Here is a 27,973-nt window from a genome sequence, read left to right on the forward strand (position 1 = left end):
AAGGTTTCAGTTGTTTTTAGGTTAAGTATATAAAGTAGAAAGCAGACCAGTCTCTATTGTATATTAGCAGGATATGAAGTTCATCTCCAATATTGTTGGAGCATCAAGATAGAATATACACTTACGGTATTTGTATGGCGGCCACACCCAACTACAAGTCTGATGTTATTACAGCGAAACGATGTTATTACTTTCTTCTTATAATACAAAGTTCACTGGATAAATATGTCACCATACAGTAAATTTAAGTTTTATAACAGTGTTACTAACATTGGGTGACGTTTCTCTTAATCGATGGCATTGTTGATGGAAACATTCATAAAATCACTGTTTACCATAAATGGAGAGATTTCTTTGGAAGCATTATATTAAATAGACATCTAGTGCTTGACGTCTGTGGTGTCTGTTTGTTTCCTTTTTCAAAACGTCTTGTTTTTTATCATACCACATTAGTGTTCTTGCATTCGTATCTGAAAGTTTGTTTGTTTTGTTCCCATCTTGATGAAACCTAATTGATTCTTCTGGTTTTCGTTTCCTTAAAACTTCGTATTTTTGATCATGTGGCATCAGTATTATTTGTGTATCAAACCAAATGGCTCTCCCATCATGAAGTTTTCTTCCCTTCGTCTGCTTTTCATTTCTTTATAAGCTGTCGGGATTCTTCTGATAGGAAACCAAATAGCTTTCTGATCTGGGCTTCTGATCTTCTTTGTCACCCTCCTTTCGCCAAATCGATGAAATTTCTTCAATTGTTCTGCCTTTTGTTTCTGGCAGGAACATGAACACGAATATCCAGAACAACACCAGGAGCACCGTGAAGGGCAGGAAGGAGTAGCTTATCAGACCTTTCTGGAAACGAAAACAGGAGACAGGAATTATGTGGAAATGTGCGACGAATGTGTAGTCACCTGTTGAATTCCAGTTCTGGGTGTCACATCTGTCATGTTGGCTGTTCAAGAACATGATATATTAGTCGCAACACTTGGCAATATTATAAATAGTGGTCAACCACTCCCAATGGGAACGCGGTGTATCCTAGTGGCGAAAGCCTTTGTACGCCAGGCCGAAGGTTCGAGTTCGATTCCGCACATGCAAACAGACGGTGAGTGAGTGAGTTTAGTTTTATGCCGAACTCAGCAAAATTCCAGCTATATGGCGGCGGTCTGTAAATAATCAAGTCTGGACCAGACAATCCAAGGATCAACAGCATGAACATCAATATACCCAAGTGTGATACGATGACATGTGTCAACCCAGTCAGCGAGCCTGACCACCCGATCCGGTTAGTCACCTCTTACGACAAGCATGGGTTACTGAAAGCCAATATTCTAACCCGGACCTTCACGGGTGCAAACAAACGGCCATGCAAGCCTTTCCATACATAATGCACACGTGTTTACTATTTAAGTGGGGCGTTGGGGTAGCCTAGTGGTTAAAACGTTTGCTCGTCTTGCCGAAGAGCCGGGTTCGATTCCCCACATGGGTACAATATGTGAAGACCACGCACGCACGCACCCACAAACCCGCCCACCCAAAACCCACCAATGACTGTTATCATATGCCAACAAATGCTGAAGATATACTAAAACAGTTGCACTGACAGAGTTTGCTTTCAATGTGTGACCAACAAACGAACAGTGAAGTAACCCGTGAAGATCCTGTTAGAATATTGATCTTCAGCAACCCATGCTTGTGGTAAGAGGCGACGGACGGGATTGGGTGGTCAGGCTAGCTGACTTAGTTGACATATGTCAACGTATCCTAATTGCCTAGATTGATGATGGTACTGTTGATCGCTGGATTGTCTGGTCCAGACTCTACTATCCATAGCCAAGTAGCTGCAATATTGCTGAGAGCGTCGTTAAAAAAACCCCCCAAAACCTAAAAAACAACAACAACAACAACAAAAACACAAAACAAAAACCCCCAAAACCAACAAACCTGCATGTGGGGAAAGCCATAACCAACACAGAAGTTGGCGACCCAGTTGACGAGGACAGACACGCTGATGGCGGATGATCTCGACCCCTGAGAGAACAACTCGGCCACTATCAACCAGGGTATGGAACCTACAAACAAAAAGAAACAAATATATGCTTTGGTTGATAGTTTGTACAACACTGCAGTTGTCTCTTCATTACAGATGGGCAAAGTTATTAGAGGTGGACGTCAGTCGTGGTGTAGGAAGCCGCAACTTGAAGACATGGCGTAGGGTTCATTGATCTGATGAAAGTTGTTATTTTGTACATTACATATAGCAGTTGTTGTGATGTCGTCGCGCGGCATATCACAGGGAGATGATCGATGCTGAACCCGTTGGAGAGGGTTGTTCAGTGATTGTGTGGATTGCGTTTCATATGACTGCAAATTGGAATGAGTGGCATTTGGGACTTACAATATTGAACAAACTTGATGGATAACAACTTCTGTATTTCGTGAGTGCGATGTTTCGATCAGATTCTTGTACTGTTGTAAAGCGGGAATAATGCATGAATAGAAGGAGGCGAAACATCGCGACCGATCAAGACCCGAGTCAAAGAACATCGCACCTCTGTTACCAATTCCGACAGCAAAATCAGCCATCTCTGACCACATCAAAGCAAACCCCAGTCACCAAATCTACAAGAATCTGTATCGAAACGTCGCACTCACTAAATATAGAAGTTGTTATCCATAAAGTTTGTTCAACTTAGTACCAAGAACACTCAATGGCCAGCGTTATCAACATAAGTACTGTATGCCGCCGTCATGACACATTTTGATACAAATCCCCTTGCCAGTGGTGAACATCATTGTTGACAACGCTCGACCTCACCGCTTCCGTTGACCATTTGCCGAACAAGACCTCATCAAAGCATTAACATTGTCCGCAAATAGCCCCACTAACACACTAACATAGCATACTAACATTTGGATAGCGCCAATATCCAGGTGAGCTGCTCAAAGGCGCTTTGATTTCCCCTCGATCATTGGATGTCAAACTCACATGGCACGTCATATTATCAATGTGAACTCCCTGGGGATCATACAACTCTTGCAGCCACAAGTCGCACCGAGGTAATGTGGCTTTTCCATCCTTACGAGGTACCCATTCACAGCTGGAAGGACTGGGACACATAGTCAGAGTACTTTGTCGAAGTTAACTGCACGTTGCTGTACCCGGTATTTGCATGTATTCATGTGGCCACCATCTGGTCATTTACAAACGGATTCGTGGGTTCTTGTAAGTGCACAGTGTTGTGTACTGTACACTATAGTTTGGCATGAAATGCATGTGGACCCGGTTTTTTGTAAATATCTCTTCATCCAATGATCCAATCAATCTCAAACTGTGCAAGTGGATGTTTTGTCAGACAACCTAATCACATTGTAAATCACCGATTTTATGCATTGGTATTAAAGAATCTGTCTATGTAACTGTCAACAAAATAAACAGCAGAACGCAGACTACTTGCAGAGGGAGGGAGCCAGTGACCTGTAACAGCGGCAGTGTTGGGTCATAAAGGTAAATGCACGTGCAGTTCATGATAGTTACCTGTGCACTGCACAGTGATAGACCGTTTGGATCATTCACACTGACGACTTCAAGCTGTCATCATGAAAGCTTATTCAGATGATGCTAAACGTTTAATTAGAAATGTATTGAATTTTTTTTTCAAAGAGAGCAAACGTAGCAAACCGATTTATAAGGTGTCGGATTACATGAAACGTACAACTTTTGCTCTTGGCATGAAAAAGAACATCGTGCTAAAAATTGTGAAAAATAAACCAATAAACAAAACCTTGTACAAAAAGGTAGGCATCCAAAGTTAGATTCTTTTGACATCAGGGTCATCAGAGATGTCATTCGCCGGCTATTTGCTAGAAATGAACACCTCTTCATACCTGTCACGTGCATAGCTGACCTACCATTGACGAACGTTGACCTTTATGACCCAACACTGACGCTGTTACAGGTCATTGGCTCCCTCCCTCTGCAAGTAGTCTGCGTTCTGCTGTTTATTTTGTTGACAGTTACATAGACAGATTCTTTAATACCAATGCATAAAATCGGTGATTTACAATGTGATTAGGTTGTCTGACAAAACTTCCACTTGCACACTTGCACAGTTTGAGATTGATTGGATCATTGGATGAAGAGATATTTACAAAAAACCGGGTCCACATGCATTTCATGCCAAACTATAGGGTTTGCGACAGCACTGATAAAGTTTGCACACAAAGTTGACTCCAAGGTTTTTACACCCGCACCCTCAAGCTCGCTGGATCAGTAGCCTGGCGCCCACGACACCCACACTACTAAAGGACCATCTTCGACGCCAAGTTTGCGATAGAGGTGCTCCTGTTTAGTATCTTCAGTAATTGACGCAGACACTACCTGAGGAATGGCAAAGGATTCCAAGAATTCGACGCGCGGTTGTATCAGACGCAAACTGGCTTATGTTATGCAAAGGTAGCTACGCCAGATTCTGCAAACCGAAACATGAGTCTGATGAACCAATTCTGACAATGACCTACTCCGAGTGTTCTCATGTGAAACATCTTTTCATAAAAAAATATTGTGTATATAAGTGTATTTATGTAACGTAACGTACAATGTGATTTGATATAATATCAAGGCCGTATACGACCGCCAAAGCTTTCTATTGGCCGAGCCTCGTTTTGAGATTTCCACGATTTCCAGATTTCGGTTTGTCAGAGCACGCTGTAGGACGTGTTTGCAAGGATTAAAAGGGACGTAGTGTTGCAAAATACAAGTGATGAGATATACCAAGTAATACTGATTAATATTCATATATCCAGTTGAATGAGTTGGTCTCAAAATTCTGGACTGGTTATTGAATTAAGTGACATTATAGGACGGAACCCAGTCAGCTGGAAACGAGACTGATGTGTATTCAATGTTTTGATTTGTATTATGGCTGCCAGTGGTGGTTCATACAATCACAACAATTATAATTAGAGAACTGTGTGACAGATGAGATTGTTGGCGTAGTCATGGCAACCATACTTTCCGGCATTGTCGATATTGACGTTTTTTGTGTATTCTCTTCTGATTGTTGACAAATTTCAGTTTCAATTTCGTTTTTGTTTTGAGAAATATATTATACGGTTACCATCTTAATAGACGGAATTTTGTTTTCAAAGCGTACAGTACAACATGTTGTGTTTTCGTACTAATCATTTATACCGATTCCCAGTTGCGCAGATCGATGCTCATGCTGTTGATCACTGGCTTGTCTGGTCCAGACTCGATTATTAACAGAACGCCGCCAGATAGATGGAATATTGCTGAGTGCGGCTCACAAAATTTGGCAGTTTCGTGAAACGGTGGTCATAATTTGCATTAGGATCTTACTTTGAAAGCATAATGTAAACATAGTGCTGTGCAGTATATGACTTGTGTGTGTGTGTGTTGGATTGCATCATAGTAAGTGGGCCTTGACATCATAGTTAGTGGGCCTTTATGGACATTTTGTAGTTGTTTAAAGTAATTGTCTCTATACCGCTGATATTAGTGATCAACATCGTGAGCATCGATCTACGCAATTGGGATACGATTGTATGTGTCAACTAAGTCAGCGAGCCTAACCATCCAATCCCGTTAGTGGCATCTTATACTTACGACAACATGGGTTGCTGAACACCAATTCTAGCCCTGCTCTTCATGGGACACGGCATACGAAAGCACAATGGTATCCCTATGGAAGCTTCAGTATATATCTACACGGAAATCTCTCGTCGTTTAAATAATTTGTGTATTTTCAAAACTTTCGATTTTTTTTCTCGTTGTTTCGAATAACTTCTGCTTATTGGCATCACTATCTTGGACACTGTGGCATCATTCACCAAATCAGCGACCATGGCTACCCGATGCCTTTGAATAGTAGTGAGTTTGGTTTTAACAATATTCAAGTAAAATCACAGCAGGGGATATCAGAAATGGGCTTTACACATTGTACCCATGTGGGGAAACGAAACCCGGTTCTTCGGCGTGACGAACGAACGCTTTAACCACTAGGTTACCCCACTGTCCCGCCTTTGAGTAACTAAAAGATTCTCACCTGGTCCTAAGGCGAAGAATACAACGAACATGAGGGCCATCGCGACGCTGGCACCATTGAACCATTGAACCTTGTCCTGAAGAAAAAAAGCGACTTATAACACACCAGAGACAATAGGAATGGTAATTTCAGTGTTTTGTGTTTGCTTGTTTGTTTAACGAAGTCGTTCTGTAAATATAAGTGTCTGGACCTCACAATCCAGTGACCGACATCATGAGTTGTGAGTTGTTTTTTACGTCGCTTTTAACAATATTCCAGCAATATCATGGCGGGGGACACCAAAAATGGGCTTCACATATTGTACCTATATGAGGAACAGAACCCGGGCGTGACGAGCGAACGCTTTAACCACTAGGCTACACTACGCCCCACTGACATCACGTACATCGTTCATTTGATGGCATTTCACCCTAAAAAATATGTAACCTTAACTTAGGTGAAATATATGTAATAGCATTGTTGAGGTTAGTAATATGATGGAATTGTGATTTATATGAAAGCATTTGGGAATGTCCCTAGGCTGGTATACTGGCGTAATAATATTCAGTCAGCATTCATGTGTAATGTATAGTGGTAGTATTGTGTATCAAGTGACTGTAAAACAGCCCTGTAAACACATCATGTGTGTGTGAAATGCATATATCGTGTATGTGTAAAGTCACCAAGTACATGGTGTACCTTTTGTATCCAGTGTCCGGGGTAGGTGTTACACCCCGTAAGGCTGTCCCGCCGATCGTGAGGGATCGATCCTGACATGCCGCCTGTGATGTGAACTGACATCTGTGTGTCTGGGGAGAGTGACGTGCCCTGCCAGTAAGGCTGTACCGACTGATCAGCAGGGATCAGAGTGACATGCCGCCGAAGTGTGTAAAGATTTACATGCAGGGGAAGGACCCCTAACCTACCACTACAGAACTGAACTGTCTGAAAACCCCACATGTGGTGATAACAACTTCGACAGTGATTTGTACAGTATACAATAATTATTGATTTGTGCTTTCAATGAACTTGTTAAATTCTTCCATCGTTCATGTATATAATGTAATGATATGAATTGTATGTTTCTTTAAAAAGACATTTGTAGTGTTGTGATATTTTGAGGGTTGATGTGAGTTGTGATGTGAATATATGTGAGTATATGTGAATGGTGAGGTATGATGTGCGTGCTTGTGTGTAGGGAAAAAGTGTGGGGGTGTGTTTGCTGATGTGAGAATGAAGATGGGAATGCAAGTCTCTTTGAACTATTGTAAGTAAGGTAGATTTAGTTAATAAATTATATTAACTTTTAAATTTGGGGTTTGTTTTTACTCTAGTATGTGACACAGACAATCCAGTGATCAAGAGCATGAGCATCGATCTACGTAATTTGGAACCGATGACATGTGTCAACCAAGTCAGCGAGCCTGACGACCTGATCCCGTTCGCCGCCTCTTACGACAATCATGGGTTACTGAGGATCAATAATATTCTAACCCGGACCTTCACCTTCATCTTAACCTGGATTTACACCACTGGGATATAATGACATGCATTGTCTAAGTCAGCGAGTCTGACCACCCGGTGCCATTAGTCGCCTCCAGCGACAAGCATGATAGCTGAGGACCAGTTCTAACCCGGACCTTCACCCTCATCTTAACCTGGATTTACATATGGGTGCATGTGTGAAGCCCATTTCTGGTGTCCCCCGCCGTGATATTGCTGGAATATAGCTATAGCGGCGTAAAACCATACTCACTCACTCCTTTATCATTTGGGGTGGTGGGGTAGCCTAGTGGTTAAAGCGTTGGCTCGTCACACCGATTCCCCACATTAGTACAATGTGTGGAGTCCACTTTCTGGTGTTTAAATCCGATTTCATCTGCAGTAACCCATGCTTGTCGTAAGAGGAGAGTAACGGGGTCGGGTGGTCAGGCTCGCTGACTTGGTTGACACATGTCATCGTATCCCAATTCCGTAAATCGATGCTCATGCTGTTGGTCACTGGATTGTCTGGTCCAGATTCGATTATTGACAGACCGCCGCCATATAGCGGGACTAATATTAACATAAGTGCACCGTATGTTATGTTCAGTGGTAACTCTGATAAACGACTTATCCCCCAGTTGAGTGCGGCGTAAAACTAAATTCACTCGCTCACATTATTTACCGAGCAGGGTTGCAACTATTTGCCAATAGAATTGCGTTCATGGCTTCATAAAGAAGCACGAAGCTTAATGGACAATGATTTCTAGGCTCTTCCATAGAGCGAAATTTGGACGTAGATTTTTAAACCTTTATTAAGCTAAAGTGGTCTGAACCAAGTAAAGAGAGTTAGACATCTTAATATGTTATGACAACCACCAACATAGTATGTTATGACAACCGGCAGATTTTGCTGTTTGTTATTTTCAGACCACGCTTCTAACACTGCTTTACCAGTAATTTAGAAAGCGTAATCAGAAACTGTAAAGGAAGAATTCCATACACTCACGAGTCAGGGAGTAATGATAGGTCATATTTCCAAGACGTAATACCTCATTAGTGGAACTCTTCCAATGGTAACAGGAACTAATGACATATGTATTACTCAACATGTTCTTATATTGCATGCTGCTGTCACGAAAGGGTGAAGGTTACACCTGCTGAGTCAGACCTACGTCCACGTACGAAACTCATTAGAAGGAATGTTTCAATGCAAACTAGAATGGCATGGTAGACAGTAGACACCGCTTGATATTGCAACTATTTCCAAGTCACGCGTAAACGGAGAGGCTTTCCCGTTACCATTGGCCATATATTTTGCTGCTGCATTGGCAGTAGATTTGGTTCCTGTGTGTTGAGTCATCTATCAGAGATATGGAGCGGTGCACCGGTTATATTTCAGTATATGTAATTGCATCAGTGAGTTTGGCCAACACAGTCTTCCTCCTTGTAATCATCAGGATGACGCCATCACTCAAGGGCTTCTCCGGAGTTTTGTTATTGAACGAACAGGTAGCCTCTTTAATACAACATGTGTCCAGTGTGGTGTTTGTTTATACCAGGACGATGGCGCGAGGTAGCATCTGGAATCAAACTGCACAGGTGCTCAGGCAAACATCTATATCAGTAAGCATATTCCTGCTCTTTGTCATCAACATCAATTTGTATCTGGCTGTATGCAAGGGAACTTCTTACAAGACTCTCGTTACTTATAAAAGGGTTGCTATCATCATCGCAACAACTTGGATACTATGCTTTGTGTGGGGATTTATACCTCTGTCCTATGACTTTTTTGCTGTATTGGGCTGTGAAACATTCTTATTATTGCCCAACCCCAACGCTGTAACAACATGGTGGACATTGGGGTACCTTTTTGAAACTTCTTTGATAATAACAGGGAGTATTGCGTTACTGTTGAAGGTTAACCATCACAGAAAACGAGTGCAACCAGATTACACACTCAGAGCCATGTCTGATACACGAAGGAAGCTGAAATTGATGAGACTGACCTTTGTAGTGGTTATCATTCAAGCTGTTTTATTTACATTTTTACAAATTGGTTACCTGTGTTCTTCAAAATCAGACCTGGCACATAATGTTTTCCGAGGACGCAATATCGCATTTGCGCTGAACAATGTGTACAGTTGTTTCCAATTGTGTTTCTATCTGCCTCTGTACACACCGATGTGGGAGACCACCAAATCCCTCTTGTCCTGTCGCAGGTGGAACCTAACCCCAACCACAAATGTTGTCAGTTCCGCCAACAGACACAAGCCAAACAACCCGATAATCTCAGTGCAACCAACAGTGAACACAAATACCGATGTGACAAATTCAGTTGAACCGACAACGAAAAGACACAACAATGTGACATTCAGTCAAACCTACCGACAAGAGACCCCAGAACGTGATAACGTCCACCCAACTCATGGGGAACATATCCTACAATGTGATGACATCACTCCATCCCACGGAGCATGCGACCAACACGGTGATAAAGTCACTCCATCCCACAGAGAACCCGACCAACAAGGTGATAAAGTCACCCAGTCCCATGGAGAACCCCACCAACAATGTGATAAAGTCACTTTATCCCACACAGAACCCGACCAACAATGTGATAAAGTCACCTTATCCCACACAGAACCCGCCCAACATGGAGAACTCCGACCAACAAGGTGAAAAAGTCACCCAGTCCCATGGAGAAACCGACCAACAAGCTGATAAAGTCACTTTATCCCATGGAGAACCCGACCAACAAGGTGATAAAGTCACTCAATCCCACGGCGAACACGCCCAATGACATGATAACGTCAGTCAACTCAACTGGAATACGTCATCAGGTTAGCGTAATTCCATTCCATGGGAAGACACACGCATCCTCGACTAATGAGACAATGAGACTACTGGGTCGCCTTTACATCAAGGCAATCTGGGTGCGATGAAGGTAAGTCCAAACCAGGAATGGACTTACGTCCAACCAAGCCCACAACTCAGACATCTGTCACAGACACGAAAGTGTTACAACTATTTAGAGACATTTTGAGGGAAGGCTTTAAGATCTGGATGATCGCAATGATGCTAGAAATCACCATATCATATCATCATGTTTATAACTTTAGAATTGCATAAACATACATTGTTGTTCAAATGGGACAACTGCACTACTCTTAATAAACTCGACATGAGAGTTAACAACAGTTTTTTCTTAAAGTACAATTTATTTTGGCAATATATTTAGACAGGACACATGGCTTGAGCTAAGAAGGTTCTTAAATTTATACTGGTTAGGAAAATTATAAAAATGTGGACTAATAAATTTGATCTAGGTTCTGTAAAGGTTGTACATAGGAACAGATGATGAAATTCGTCAGCAATACACATAGTAGTTAGCTTTTGAATGGTTTCCAATTCGACTATGTCAGGATTGAATAAATTGGTCTTTAAATATTCTCTCGGTTGTAGAAAACAGCTATTTTCATCGTAATCTGAGCGTTGTTTATTACATGTGTTCTTCCACAGTTATCTAAAAACTAATAAGATTTAGCCAAGTGTTTTGGGACAGGTTTTGGGTCACAATTTAATTTCACGTAGTGGTAGCTCATGTTTTACAGCTATATTGGGTAATCGTTACATTGTAACATTGCTGCATTGCTGCATTGGGCTGTGAAACAGTCTTATTATTGCCCAACCCCAACGCTGTAACAACATGGTGGACAGTGGGGTACCTTTTTGAAACTTCTTTGATAATAACGGGGAGTGTTGCGTTACTGTTGAAGGTTAACCATCACAGAAAACGAGTGCAACCAGATTACACACTCAGAGCCATGTCTGATACACGAAGGAAGCTGAAATTGATGTTAGCTTTTGAATGGTTTCCAATTTGACTATGTCAGGATTGAATAAATTGGTGTTTAAATATTCCCTCGGTTGTAGAAATTTGAGATTTCTATTAAATCAATATTTTCATATACCCAAAACTTCACAGCCGTGCACAAAGATAGGTGATACCATCAAATCCAAAGCTTTCAAAAAGGTAGATTGATATTTCGTTCCTTTTTAATCAGAGCACACATGGCTTTTGTGGAGCCATTTACTGGTGTCTTGTTGGAAGTTAACAATCTTCTATTTCTGTAAAAAACTATGCCGAGATACATATATGTGTATGTTTACCATAAAATAGTCTAACCATCTTATTGTGTTTACTTACAATACCTCAAAAATAACAATCGTTGTTGTCTTTAGATTCACTTTAAGTTTCCATGAAGTACAGTATTCATAGAAGCAACTGACTTATTTTTAGAGATTGTGTTGACTGCTTGCTCAAATAACTATATCGTAAAGTAAGGTTATAGACTGTAGAAGCAGCACAACAACATCATTGTACTCATAGCTCAGACTGACACATACAGAGAGGAAACATTCTAAGTAGAGAATATAAGGGGAGATGACTTCTGTCCTTGCCTAATTCCTAAATTACACATGAATTAATTTGAGATTGTAGCTACACGTGATGTGATATTGTACATGTTTTTATCTAATCAGAAGTAATTTCCCTCTGTATTATACAAAGCTAGTTTCTTCCAAAAGGCTATGCTCAAGACGTTATCGAACGTTTTGAAAATCTATATAAGCACAGAAAAACCTTCGGTTTCGAAATTTGTCGAAGTTGTATCTAAATCCGTATGCCAGTAAACTATGTATCTGCGACTCATGTAGATAACACTAAATTAAAGAAAGAAACATATTGTTGAAAAAATATTGGAGTCTCTCAAATATTCGCTGGCAATAATAGCATTACTTGATGACTCATTTCTTTTCAGTCTTTTGACAGCTGGGGCGGTGGGGTAGCCTAGTGGTTAAAGCGTTCGCTCGTCACGCCGAAGTCCCGGGTTCGATTCCCCATATGGTTATAATATGTGAAGCCCATTTCTGGTGTCCCCCGCCGTGATATTGCTTGAATATTGCTAAAAAAAGCGGCGTAAATCTAAACTCACTCACTCACTTTGACGGCTAATATAATAATATTTCAGACTTCAGAACAGTCGTATTAATCATGTATCTCCGACTATTCATTTTTCTGTATCGGTATTTACGTTCACAGCCTTAAAGAGGATGTGGGTGTGGTGGGTGGGAGTGATGACAATAAGTCTAAGGAGCTCGAGGTGTCACCCATTTTGTTCTGGGAAGGTATAGGTCATCAATTTTGTACACATGTACTTGGGAGGTGTCAAGCATGCAGGAGGCTGGTACTTACTTTGAACAAAAGGTTTGAGGGTGGTGGGTGTCATTCACATTACACATGCCTCTCTATAAAAATCATTATCACCCCCTAGCCATAATTTGTGAACGGCCCCTTAGGCGAATATGTTTTATTGTATCTAGTGTTTTAAATGAACTGATGTGTTTATTCGTGCATTTTTATCTGATTTAGCTTGGTTATTGGAATATAGTTTGTGTTCATTGTTCCTGTGTTTCCCCAAATTTGTTTTGACCTTATATGGTATTGCTCTCTCATAAATCAGCATTCGTGATTAAACAAGGGTTTATGTTGTTTCTTATTCATCCGTTTTGGTGTTGATTTCCTCACCCCAATAGTGCTGTGAGCGGCCTAAATGCGAGATGTCATTGATAAACCCATTCACCCATGTCGAGACGTCATTTCCACACTCACGTTCCAAGTCAGCTTTTTTATGCAGTTCTACATTTAATTCACGTTAATCTTCATACAGAAATATTAGATTTTGACAACATCATTTCAACTATCGACAGATGGGGCACTTTTACAATCGGGCACATTTCCTTCCTTAAGAACTCTCTAGAACTCTTTTGGCGGATATTTTTTTCGATCTTCTTTCGATTTGTGAAGACTCTTAAGAACAAATGACTCAGGGTTTTCAAGCACCCTTTCGTTAAGTTAGACTGACTGACTGACTGTGTTTGGTTTTACGCCGCTTTTAGCAATATTCCAGCAACATCACGGCGGGGGACACCAGCAATGGGCTTCACACATTGTACCCATATGGGGATTCGAACCCGGGTCTTCGGCGTGACAAGCTTTAACGCTTTAACCACTCGTAAAGTTAGAGAAAGCCGAGGCAGTGGGGTTGCAGTGCATGTTAAAGATCATATGTGTGCAATTCAAATGGATGATTTGGATACAACTGGTCTCGAGGCAATATGGATAAAACTTAGATGCAAAAAACAAACATACCTAATAGGCACATTCCATAGAGCAGACAGAAGTGAAGTATATTGGGATCATGTTGACAATAGCATTGCAAATGCCGTGTATTTAAATATGCATACTATCATTGTAGGAGATTTTAATTTAGATCTACTGATCGAAAATAAACAAAAACTTAATTACTTACCAAAAGCGAGAGGCATACTGTTATCAATATGCTAAAAACGGTCATTCCGCCTAGACCAATCAGATGCAGAGTTCGTCGACCAACCCGGTCCATGAGTGGAATCGTCACCAGTGTCATGACAACCATGATAGCTCCCACCCCGCTCGTGGCGTGTGTGGCAGTGGATTCATCTAGCCCCGCCCCTTTGAAGAGATTCCCGGAATAGTAGAAGATCTGTAACAGAGAGGTGTTGGGTAGGCAAGAAACAAGCAGGGGATAGGTTCCCAAACGAAAGAATATGCTGAAAACGATCAGCCTAATGTCCCATATATACTCTGCGGGTAAGAGATCTAGATTCATGTTGGACCAAACTAGAGTTGCTACGACATCACCAACCACACGTGGAGGATTGGGACTAGCATTGTCGTCCGTGAACACGTGCCTTGTGTTCAGATGAGGTCATCAAAATGTGGTCCAACAACCCTGTGAAGGATACCAGTGATGTGCCTTTTCCAGTTAGAATTTGTGTGATCATCTCAACTTTACAGATGTCAGTTGAGGTGGCCCCATTGTGCTTATGAAAAAACGGAATCAATTACTTTTCCAATTATTTTTCGAGCTGTACGAACCGTTTACTGATACTTTATAGTTCCTTATGACGGGTACACGTGTTGCACATGATGCTCGCCTCTGGTCGTAGCACGTGCATATATAAAACATAATGTGTATTGCGCCCGAAGAGTCAAAATAACCATACAAGCATAAATATGACATGAATCAAAATGGCGGTGTGGAGGTTAAATGCCATAGGCGTTGCGATTCTTTTTTTTGCATGTGTATACATGCACGTTCTAAACAGTCAATGATTGTATGAAGAGACAATTAAATAAATCGGGTTGTACTTTTCAAAACAAACCCTATGATAGCGAGGATTAATCACTGGATTGTCTGGTCCAGACATGATTATTTCATTGAGGTCGTCATATTGCTGGAATATTGCGGCATGCGGCGTTAAACAAACAAATAAACGAGTTTGCATAACACACGTCGTATCTCCTTTGACTGGGTCGATTCCCGTAATGTACTGTAATTTTTTTATCCAAACTGTATCCAATTAAATGCTGCTGAGAACGGCGTTAAACAATACACCAACAACACGTGACTTACCACATTTATACCCGAGAGTTGCTGCGAGAGGTGCATGACGATACTGATGATTAGGGGCATGCGCAGAGATCGCTCCTGCACAAACATCATGGCGCTTATCTGAAGTACAGAAATGGCCCTGGTGAATATGTTTCCTTGTTACAGAAGCACGTATTTGGCCATCATTTGTACATCAAAACGCTTTGATCACGTTTATGGACATATATGCGGACCGTGTAGTGAAGTTAGAGCGTCCGCCCAGAGAGCGGAAGGTCGCGGGTTCGATCCCCGACCGAGTCATACCAAAAGACGTTAAAATAGGGTACTTGTGGTCCCTGCCTGACGCTCGGCATTAAGGGTACAACAAGGACTGGTCGGCTCGGAGTCAGTATAAAGTGTCTGAGTGGGGTATTCATGTTTAACTGCGGCATGGTATCTCAGTGGGCTAGCACTATAAAACCAGCTTCAGTCTGGGCTAGTACAAGCAGCCGCACATACACATACATATGCATGCACGTCGTCATATGAGCGAAATATTCTCAAGCACGACATTAAATCCAATTTCACCTCACCCTCACATATATGCGCATTTTATTTGTTGTACGTTGAAATCCATAGAGACCTGTCTTTATTGTGATACCATCCGAACTGCGCAAGTCGATTCTCATGTTATCAATCACTTGATTGTCTGGTCCAAACTTCAGAATATACAGACCGTCGCCACATAGATGGCATATTGTTGAGTGTGACGGTAAGTAACAAATAAAACTTTACTTTCGTACGACAGATTTAATGTACTGGGTGATTTGTTTGTTTAACATATGCTATATTTGGGGATCCGTGAAGATCCAGGTTAAAATTGATCTTCAGTAACCCATGCTTGTAGTGAAAGGCCACTAACGGGATCGGGTGGTCAGGCTTGCTGACTAGGTTGACACATGCCATCGTATCCCAATTGCGTAGATCGATGCTCATGCTGTTGATCACTGGATTGTCTGGCCCAGATCCGATTATATAGCTGGAATATTGCTGAGTGCGGTGTAAAACTAAACTCACTCAGTCACTCATATTTGGGATTAGACTTTCTAAGTCAAGTAGAAATTGAGTCCCAACCGCGGTCGGAGCCATTTGTTGAAGCCACGGGGCTGAGTGGGTTAGACGGCTGGCTTAGTGTGCTGGCGATTCTATGCCTGACCCTGAGAGTGTGGGATCGAATTCCGGGTTAGACTCATCCCAACAAATGTACTAGAATCTGTACTTTACTGAGAAAGTGTAATCCCAAATATACATGTGTTACATTTGACCACTTTCTAAATGGCGTTGTGTATTCAATGTCATTAATTTGTTCAGTTTCCCATGAGAGCAGTCCTGACCTTTGCGTCACCCTTTGGTTTGCACGGCCTCCTCCTTCATCTCTGCGATCTCCCCGTCCACGTCTACACTGCCCCGAAGTGACTCTAACACTATGTGAACAGACATCAGTTATTAGCAACAAAGATAATTCTAACATTGTATTTTCGTACTGTTGCCCATGAAATAAACGATGTGGCGGGCACGTATAGAGGCCTCATTCAAATGAACGTACAAAGATTTTATTACCCTTTAAGATCAACTTGTCGAATTCTGATTGGTTAATAGCCAAAGCATGCCAAAGCATGTAGGCGGATTTGCCAGGATGTACCAACGGTTCACCCGTCAAACGCGTAACGTGACACACTACACTGGTTGTAAAATGGCCTTGACCTTAGATGGAATGTGGCTGCCAACGGCCGATCGCTTCGACATTTTAGAGTTGGCGTATCGATTATGAGTATAAACAGAGTAATAAAATTGTTTCCATAATTTCTTATTTGTTTGTGTCAATAAATATATAAAACAAATAAGATGTTTCCGTATTTTACTTGTCGTTTAACAAAACCTTTTCAAACAAAATCATTTTTATCATAAACTAACCCATACCGAGTTATCTCTGTTTTTGACCGTTCAGGAAAAATAATGGCGAAATGTTTTGCGTCTCATTTTGCCGAAGGTTGAATTTTTGTTGTTTCAAGATAAGGGTTTTTGTCGTCACGATAAGGCTGAAATATTGCCGATGTGACGTTAAGTAAATTAAATCACTCACTCACTCACGTCAAACAAGATAAGGTGTAAATTTAATAATCTTAAGTGGTAATAAATTCGTACACACGGTGTTTTCAAACCCGTGGTGTACGGGACTGTAATACGTAATCCAGTATTGGATTGACACATGTCGTCGTATACCATTCGCGAAGATCGATGCTCATGCTGTTGATCACTGGATTACACACACACACACACACCTATATATTATGTACTTAGATAAGCCGACCACCATCTACAGACTATTTTTGTTGGGGGGGTCCTCAAAATTCAACTTATCTACGGTATTTCATCGTGGCAGTGTCTACGGTAACGGACAAACGTTGTCTAATCCGGACCGCTGTACAATCCGGACAAATGGAGTCGGTCACAGGCCAGTCCGTAATAGACAGATTCCAATGTATTTCCTTATTGTTGTCCATAACACGTTATTAATGAAGTCAATAGTAATAGTATGGTTAACAGAATGTGAACTGATGACCATCTCGACCGTATGACGTGAAAAGATGGTGCTTATTGTTACCCTGGATGAGGACTGTGACGTGGTGTCAGTGTCCTAGGACTTTAAACCAGACAAACGTCCGGATTGGAGCAGGAAGCAGGATATGCATATCTGTCTGAGAATGCAATTCCAGATCGAGAGACATGAGTGAATTTAGTTTTAGCAATATTTCAGCAATATAACGGCGGGGAACACAAGAAATGGGTTTCACGCATTGTACCAATGGGGTAATCGGACCCTGGTCTTCTGCGTGGCGAACTAACGCTTTAACCACTGGGCTACTCACCGGACCTCGAGACGTGACATACAAATGCTAGGTCGATAGGTGAACTGGGCCTCCTTTCACAAAGCACTGAGGGTGATCGTAAGTCACTAAAGGTAACCTTAGTGCAATGTTCAAGAATGGGAGTTAAGGTTAACCTTAGTAAAGGTTGTGACCCCATGTACAATATGCTGTATCTGATATGACGCTATATACAGCACTGTATGCTGCATGTTACGCCATATAAAACATGATATGTTGGATGTGACCCCATATACAATATGCTGTATCTGATATGGCGCTATATACAGCACTGTATGCTGCATGTTGCGCTATATAAAACATGATATGTTGGATGTGACCCCATATACAATATGCTGTATCTGATATGGCGCTATATACAGCACTGTATGCTGCATGTTACGCTATATAAAAACATGATATGTTGGATGTGACCCCCATGTACAATATGCTGTGTCTGATATGACGCTATATACAGCACTGTATGCTGCATGTTACGCTATATAAAACATGATATGTTGGATGTGACCCCATATACAATATGCTGTGTCTGATATGATATGACGCTATATACAGCACTATATATGCTGCATGTTACGCTATATAAAACATGATATGTCGGATGTGACCCAATGTACAATATGCTGTATCTGATATGACGCTATATACAGCACTGTATGCTGCATGTTGCGCTATATAAAACATGATATGTTGGATGTGACCCCATATACAATATGCTATGTCTGATATGACGTTATATACATCACTGTATGCTACATGTTGCGCTATGTAAAACATGATATGTTGGATGTGACCCCATATACAATATGCTATGTCTGATATGACGCTATATACATCACTGTATGCTGCATGTTGCGCTATATAAAACATGATATGTTGGATGTTACCCCATATACAATATGCTGTATCTGATATGACGCTATATACAGCACTGTATGCTGCATGTTGCGCTATATAAAACATGATATGTTGGATGTTACCCCATATACAATATGCTATGTCTGATATGACGCTATATACAGCACTGCTGCATGTTGCGCTATATAAAACATGATATGCTGGATGTTACCCCATATACAATATGCTATGTCTGATATGCTGCATGTTGCGCTATATAAAACATGAAATGTTGGATGTTACCCCATATACAATATGCTATGTCTGATATGACGCTATATACATCACTGTATGCTGCATGTTGCGCTATATAAAACATGATATGTTGGATGTTACCCAATATACAATATGCTGTATCTGATATGACGCTATATACATCACTGTATGCTACATGTTGCGCTATGTAAAACATGATATGTTGGATGTTACCCAATATACAATATGCTGTATCTGATATGACGCTATATACATCACTGTATGCTACATGTTGCGCTATATAAAACATGATATGTTGGATGTGACCCCATATACAATATGCTGTATCTGATATGACGCTATATACATCACTGTATGCTGCATGTTACGCTATATAAAACATATGTCGGAGGTGGCACTACATACAACACGGTATACACCTTAGTATTTCGGAGGTCTAACTGTGTTACATCCTGGTAGGTTGGATATCTGATTATGTACATGTTTTTGTATATGTCATTATGTAACGACCGTTATGATAGAAAACTTTTGTTTCATGAAAAGAAGAAGAAAAGAAAGTTGCTTCGTGAAACTGGCACCCTGGACCGTAGTTGACGGCCATTTAGGCATTTCTTTCTTGCATTTGGAGTGTTTGCAAAAACGTACAGATTTTGATTTTTGACTGCTTTTCAAAAACATTCTCGCTTTGACGTCATCCAATTAAGCAGAAGAATGACCACTGAAATACACCTGAAGATTCGGGCGAGAATTGATCTCTAACAAACTATGCTTGATGTAATAAACAACTAACGAGATCGGGTGGTCAGGCATGCTGTCTCGGCTGATGCATCGTGTCCCAAGTGCATTCAGTTTTGATTAATGCTCATGATGTTAATCACTAGGTTGTCTGTGTTTTCACAAACCTTTTCTAGCATCCTGTTCTTTGCCTTGCGTGATGAGCAGATATCGAGGTGTCTCCGGACAGAATGGCATCAACATCAGTTGCAGCACACACGGCAGTGCCGTCACACCTGGCCAAAATCTGTTTATGTTATTTGTTACTTGAGACAACCATAGTTTACAGTCAGCTTCTTTATTTTGTGGTCTGAGAGTTTCACCAACTGCCAGCATAGACATTACATTCGGCAGCAACTCCACCAACACTTATCTGAGTGAGTGAGTGTGGTTTTACGCCGCTTTTAGCAATATTCCAGCAATATCACAGCAGGGGACACCGGGAATTGGCTTCACACATTGTACCCATGTGGAGAATCGAATCCGGGTCGTCAGCGTGGCGGGCGAACGCTTTAACCACTAAGCTACCCCCACGGCCCCAACACTTATCTGAACCAAAGGTAAAGGCCCCAAGAACAGCAACTATCGACGTCTATGATGTCATTCACTAGACTCTCTGATCCAGACCGATAATATAAAGCCCGCAAATAGCTGGAATATTGCTTAGTATGACGTTAAGCAACAACAATATAAATAAATGAATATAGCAATATGAATATAAATATAACAAAATATACAAAGGAATTTAGAATAGGACAATAACATCTGTTCATACATCTACCAGATATTCTATAATATCCCCTGTCAGACTGAAATGCACGCATGATATCCGAGAATCGTCGGTGCATTTTAGTATGGCGCGTTTCTAATGTTGTTCAGTATATTATACAAAATGCATCTAACATATTTCTCTTTCCTGTCTCAGCGAACCTGTACAGAAATAATTCTAATGTATGTATTATTGCCCCCTTGATGTGTCCGTCCAAGCGCCATGGTCGCAATAGTTTACCGTAGAATTGCGAAAGGCGTAGTGCAACATCTTGAGCATTCTTAGTTTTCAATTGATATCACCTGCCTTTCATGGGAGTAATTGTCATGATACAGTACGGAGAAAGATATGTTGCTATACGCATATTAATAGTAATCTCATGTTAAAACGTTTAGATGATTCTGGAGATATTAATTGGACCTCAGCAGTGCGAGAGTTATTGTTCCAGCATGGCTTGTCTTATGCCTGGTTGAACCAAGGCGTAGGTAATAAAGAATAGTTCATGTGTATATTCAAACAAAGATGTAAAGATATTTATTATCAAGAGTGGTCAGCTACCGTGACTGCTTCCAAATATTTACGCACATATTCAACCTATAAACTTGACATAATGCCGGAAACTTTACCAAATTTCGATGTGGTATTGCTGGTTTTAACATACAATTATACAGAAGATCGAAAAGTGCAGATATCGCAATTGCCATGTGTCCACATTGCCTTAATAAATTAGAAAATGAATATCATGTATTACTAGAATGTCCATTGTACAACGATCTACGGAAAAATATCTACCATGTTATCACTACACCAACCCCAACTATCACAAGTTTGTAACTCTTCTGAATTCAAAATCAGCTAATATACTAGTACGTTTAGCTGTGTATTATACTACAAAAGTACCGTCACATACAGTTCATATGTGAATCAATGTCCAGGCGCTCCGGACTCTTTACTATTCTGAATGTTGATGTACTGTTGGCCTCATGGCCATCCATACAAATAAAATCATCTGTCTGTCTGTCTGTGAAGTAAAAGCGGCAAAACATTTTCTGTTATGTTGAGAACTTTCTGCTTAAAGCCTTAAAAGCAGATTCGGTTGTTAGATTTCGACTGTGTTACATGTCTGTTTAAAATCACTATTTAAAACGACATTTTGTGTCGTTTTATTCTTCAGTTTACTTCAACATTTTATGGAGTTGCTCAAAGTGTATCACGTTCGTAACAACTCACCTAAAAAGAACGATGCCAGAACTGGTTGTTTCCCAAATATCTCAGGAAAGCCGAGAATCTGCGAGATTAGTAGGCCGGAAACGACAAACAGCTGATGCAACACACCAAGAGCTCCCCGGATGTTCACTGATGCGATCTCGCTCAGGTAGATGGGTGCGAGAGCCGTGTAGAGACCTTTGAAAGAGGACGAGTGTTCAATTATTGACAGAATGCAAATAAATGGGGTTTTCGGGTTTCATTTTATAGATTGCCTGTGGCTGTGCCCCTTGAGGAGGTTAGGAAGTAACGTAGAATGACTTCCCTGAGTGAGTGAGTGAGTGAGTGTCAACGACTTTAGTTTACGCCGCACTCAGCAATATTCCAGCTAAATGGCGGCGGTCTGTAAAAACTCGAGTCTGGACTAGACAATCCAGTGATCAACAGCATGAGCATCGATCTACGCAATTAGATACGATGACCCTGACCACCCGATTCCGTTAGTCTGCCGCTTACGACAAGCATGGGTTGCTGAAGATGAATTCTAACCCGGATCTTCACGGGTCATCTGGAGATACAGAGGGATGTGTATACGTCCACATATTGTTTTGGTCTTCAGTAACCCATGCTTGTCGTTAGAGGCGACTAACGGGATCGGGTGCTCAGGCTCGCGCTGGCTTGGTTGACACATGTCATCGGTTCCCAATTAGTGCTGCAGATCGATGCTCATGCTGTTGATCACTGGATTCTTCTCTCGTCCAGACTCGAATATTTACAGACCGCCGCCATATAGCTAGAATATTGCTGAGTGCGGCGTAAACCAAACTCACTCACTCATTGTAAATTCCTTCAAAACATACACGACATGGAAACGATAGAAACGGACGTAAAATGGCTCTTGCATGCGCCGTTCTGCTTATAAAGGCGATTAGGATTTATGATTTTGCTGACCGTATCTGTACCCTGGCGGTTTGTTTTGTTTTGTTTTAGATGTTGTTTAACGCTGCAATCAGCAATATTCCAGCTATATGGCGGTAGTCTATAAACAATCGTGTCTTGACCAGACATTCCAGGGATCTAAAAAGCATGAGCATCGATTTACGCAGTTGGGATGCGATGACGTATCAACTACTGGCAAACAAGGATAAGTTGGACCGGCGCAGAGAACGCGTTTACGAGAGTAGGCAAACTACCGGGTATTTAATAGTTACTGATTGTATTGGATAGGTCGGTGGATAAGGAAAACAGGATGATGTCACTTGTTGTTGGATGGATGGGTGAATGGATGGATGGGTGAATGGATGGATGGGTGGATGGATGGGTGAATGGATGGATAATGGGCGGTTGAGTGAATGGATGGGTGAATGGATAAGATGGATAGAAAAATGTTGACAAAGCGATGATGTCACAGGGCATTATATGTGTAGATAGATGGATAAATACATAAATATGGACAGAGGGATGGCGTCACTGGAGGATAGACGGATGGATTGATTGATGTATAGAGATTGAGTGAGGGGTTATATCACTGGAGGTTAGTTCAGTGGATAGATGGATAGATGTTGACAAAGGAATGATGTCAACGGAAGTTAGATGGATAAATGGCTGAATAGATAAAATCTGGACAGGAGAGATGGCGTCACTGGAAGATAGATGGATGGATAGATAGACCTGGTGATAGGGATGACATCACTGGAGGCTAGTCCTAGTGGTGGATCACTGGAGATAGATGCATCTGGCAGAGGACGGAGCTGATGGAGGATGAGTGGATAGATTGATAACTGTGGACAAACGGTGGAGTGTCACTGGAGGTAATAGTGACAGTAATAGATCCGCTTATATGGCGCTCATATCCAGGCACATTGCCTGCTCACGGCGCTACGTACATTGCTATCCCCGGTCAGGACACTATCGCACTTTCCGATATTTTTTCAACTCCTTGGGGATCATACAGCCATGCTGCCTGTTAGGCGTAATGAACTAAACACTCACTTTGCCAGCACATACTCACGGGTACCCATTGTACAGCTAGGTGAACTGAGACAATGTGGATCAAAGTATCTTGTCCAAGGATACCACCACGCAAATGTGCCCACCCCAGGACCCGAAACTAGGTGCCTCCACCCGGGTTCGAACCCGGCCTTCAGCGTGATAGGCAGAAGCCTTACCACTGCACTACTGTGCCCATTTCATTGCAGCAATAAGCCTATGTTGAGGTATACATACCGCAGTTGAATCCCACGACCAGCCTCCCGACAATGATCATCGTAGGACGCCGCCATTCGGCTGAAGTACAACAGAGCAGCAGCGACAACTCCAATCACGGCGTTAATCATGGAGCCATTCTTTCTGAAAGTCGTCATATCGCCATGATTAATCGTTAGCTGGGTTCTAAACACCACATATCTAAAAATTATACCATATTGAATGTATTTAGATATTCTATTTTCATCAACGTTAAATTGGGCAAAAAGCATGTCAAACGCTAGCAGCTCAAGCTTCACGTGCAATGATACCTCAGTTCACATATTTCGAAAAAGAGTTGCATATCCTTTTCCAACGGCTTGTAAAATATTTGATAGCAAAGTTTCATCAATTGTACTGGATGGGTCTGAAATATGGGTACTACTTTGAAGTCATAGAAAAAGTTCACACTCCAGTATTTAAAACGTTTCTTACAGATTGGCAAATTCGCATCCAATAAGGCTATGCTTGGTCAAACATTAGCCACAATGTATGTTTCAACACAGATAATGGTTATAAAATACTGGATAAAAATATTTCCATATGAATTGTTCTAGATATCCATACCAATGCTATATAACGTTAAAAAATTTAGATGATGCTCGAAAGCAGAACTGGAGTCCTCAAATCTCAGAAATTTGCTATTTTACACAGGTTTTACCAACGTTTATTTATCACAAAGTGTGGATGATTCTATGATGTTTACAACTATATTCAAACAACGATTGAAAATATTGCTTGCCAAAATTGGCATAGTTTTATATCATCTTCGCAGTATTCAAGTAATTATAGTAGCATTAAGTCTTTTGTTGCAGCCTGAAAAATATTTAAAAATGTATCTCGGATAGGTCTTTGCTAAGAGCCTTATGTAAATTTAGAATATCTCTTCATGAGTTTAATATTAATAACCTACGTAGAACTAAAATTAACATGTATATAAATCACTCTATTTGCATTGTGATCTTAACGTTATAGAAGACGAGTTACACGTCCTGTTTATTTGTAAAAAGTATCATGACCTGAGATTAAAATATCTCCCGTATGGTGTGCGTGTGCGTGTGTGTGTGTGTGCGCGCACGCGCGTGTGTGTTGCGTAATTGTGCGTGTGCCCGTCACGCCAAGTGCATGGGCTCGATCAATGTTTGAAGCCTATGTCTGGTATTTTCATCCGTGTTATCGGAATATTGCTAAACGTCGCGTAATACCATTATAGATACTTCATGAATCAGGAACCGCACGGACTAGGTACTTCCTGTTACCTCATGGATATGGTGCCGCTTCAAAAATGAAACAACATGGACAATGTACCCCATGGACAATGTACCCCAAATACAATGAAACAGCATGGACAATTTATCCTGTGGACAATGTACCCATCGACAATGTACCACATGGACAATGTACCCCAAATACAATAAGCATGGACAATGTACCCCAAATACAATGAAACAGCATGGACAATGTATCCCATGAACAATGTACCCCAAATACAATGAAACAGCATGGACAATGTACCCCAAGTACAATGAAACAGCATGGACAATGTACCCCATGGACAACGTACACCAAATACAATGAAACAGCATGGACAATGTACCCCAAGTACAATAAAACAGCATGGACAATGTACCCCATGGACAACGTACACCAAATACAATGAAACAGCATGGACAGTTTACCCCATGGACAACGTACCCCAAATACAATGAAACAGCATGGACAGTTTACCCCATGGACAACGTACACCAAATACAATGAAACAGCATGGACAGTTTACCCCATGGACAATGTACCCCAAATACAATAAAACAGCATGGACAATGTACCCCATGGACAACGTACCCCAAATACAATGAAACAGCATGGACAATGTACCTCATGGACAACGTACACCAAATACAATGAAACAGCATGGACAATGTACCCCAAGTACAATGAAACAGCATGGACAATGTACCCCATGGACAACGTACACCAAATACAATGAAACAGCATGGACAGTTTACCCCATGGACAATGTAAAACCATGGAAATGTACCCATGGACAAACAATGCAATGGACAATGTACAATGTACCCCATGGACAACGTACCCCCAATACAACAATGAAACAGCATGGACAATGTACCACATGGACAACGTACACAAATACAATGAAACTGCATGGACAGTTTACCCCATGGACAATTACCAAAATACAATGAAACCATGGACAACGTACCCCAAATACAATGAAACAGCATGGACAATGTACCCCATGGACATGCACCAATAATGAAGCTGCGAAATACAATGAAACAGCATGGACGATGTACCCGTATGGACAATGTACCCGAAATACCCCAAAATGAAACAGCATGGACAATGGCACCCCATGGACAATGTACCCCAAATACAATGAAACAGCATGGACAATGTACCCGAAGTACAATGAAACAGCATGGACAATGTACCCCATGAACAAGGTACGTCATGGACAAGATACCCCACTGAAAGGGTACCCCTTGGACCACGTACTTCATGGACAAGGTACCGCATTGGCAAGTTACTTTATCGACAAGGCGTACTCTGTGCAGTGCACATCATGTACAATGTCACGTTGTTGGACCTACCTGCCAAGGAAGTCGGCCCACAGTCCCGCCAACAGACCCCGACGGCACCGCCGATAGCAAAGGCTGCAACCAGGACGGCGAACAGGTTGGTCTGAGAGTCCACGTCCATCTGCTGACAGTTATATAACCATGCACAACAACCTCGTGGTATACTTGTCGGTTTAGTGAAAACAGGCCTGTATGACAAGCATGCTCCAGGCGAAATTATGCGCCTGTGTTGAAAGTGCGACCACCACGTCACTGCTTCCATGTCATCTCCAGAAGAACGTGATTCATGAAGTTATAAAAAGTCAAAACAAGCTCTGCAAGAAACCATCTGTATGGAGGTCAGATTACTCAGCGAGAGTTAGACAGCACAAATACATACATTGCCTGCAGAGCTGCTTGGATCCTACCATTGGGACCTGAATGATTTAATAATACCAAATAATAATTGTATAATATCAAATCAACTTAATAATCTGTTAGTTAAAACATTTCTTTGCCCCTTCTTTTAAGGACGTTCTAGCCATATATAACAAAATGGGTTCTTGAATAAAACTTGACTTAGAGCAGAAAACATTCTGAATAACCTCAAACAACAGTAAAATCACTTCTTCCACTAGGCCAACACAGCAAATGTAAGATCTTTTTAATGGATATTCTGGTCCATGACTTGATTGTCTGGTTAGTTTTCAAGCCATGTTGAATAAGTTTGTCATAGATTGCAGCAAGTCATATAACAGGCTTAATCCAAAATATATCCAGAATTCTGTTGCATCAATTTGAAAACTTATGTTGTCAAGAATAGCTGAATCAAGACCAGACTTAGAGACACGCCAGACAGGTGTTGAGCCAGCTCATCCAATCAGTGTGGGGCGGCGGGGTAGCCCAGTGGTTCAAGCGTTCGCTAGTCACGCCGAAGTCTCGGGTTCGATTCCGTACATGAGTACAACGTCACACTCCGGCACAGCGATGACTAACATAACATCACTGCCACAGGCTAATTTGCATATCACGTGACCGGACTTTTCACTTGTTTGTAAACAAACGCGCATATTCATATAAGAAGAGACTGGACTGACGAAAGCATTTCGGCGCTCTCTTCATAACGTTTTACGTTGTTACATATATATTCTTCCACAACTGCGACAGTAAGGTCTATGACAGTGCATATTTAGATATCAAACTGGCTGCATCGTTTTGCTCTCCATCAGCTTCGATGACAGCACAAAGGATCGCTACGCAAATCGAAATAGTGTCACACGTTTTGGATATTTTCTCAGGGAAACTAATCAATTCTATTAAAGATGTTTAATTAGAT

General features: G+C 41.3%; 1 pseudogene; it reads right to left on the minus strand.

Moving 5' to 3' along the window:
• LOC124264591 lies at positions 1-26,779 on the minus strand (annotated as a pseudogene).
• Between the last annotated feature and the right edge of the window lie 1,194 nt (positions 26,780-27,973).

The sequence above is a fragment of the Haliotis rubra genome, unplaced genomic scaffold, assembly GCF_003918875.1.
Source record: "Haliotis rubra isolate DU_JTF1 unplaced genomic scaffold, ASM391887v1 Scf930, whole genome shotgun sequence".
Classification (NCBI taxonomy): Eukaryota; Metazoa; Mollusca; class Gastropoda; order Lepetellida; family Haliotidae; genus Haliotis; species Haliotis rubra.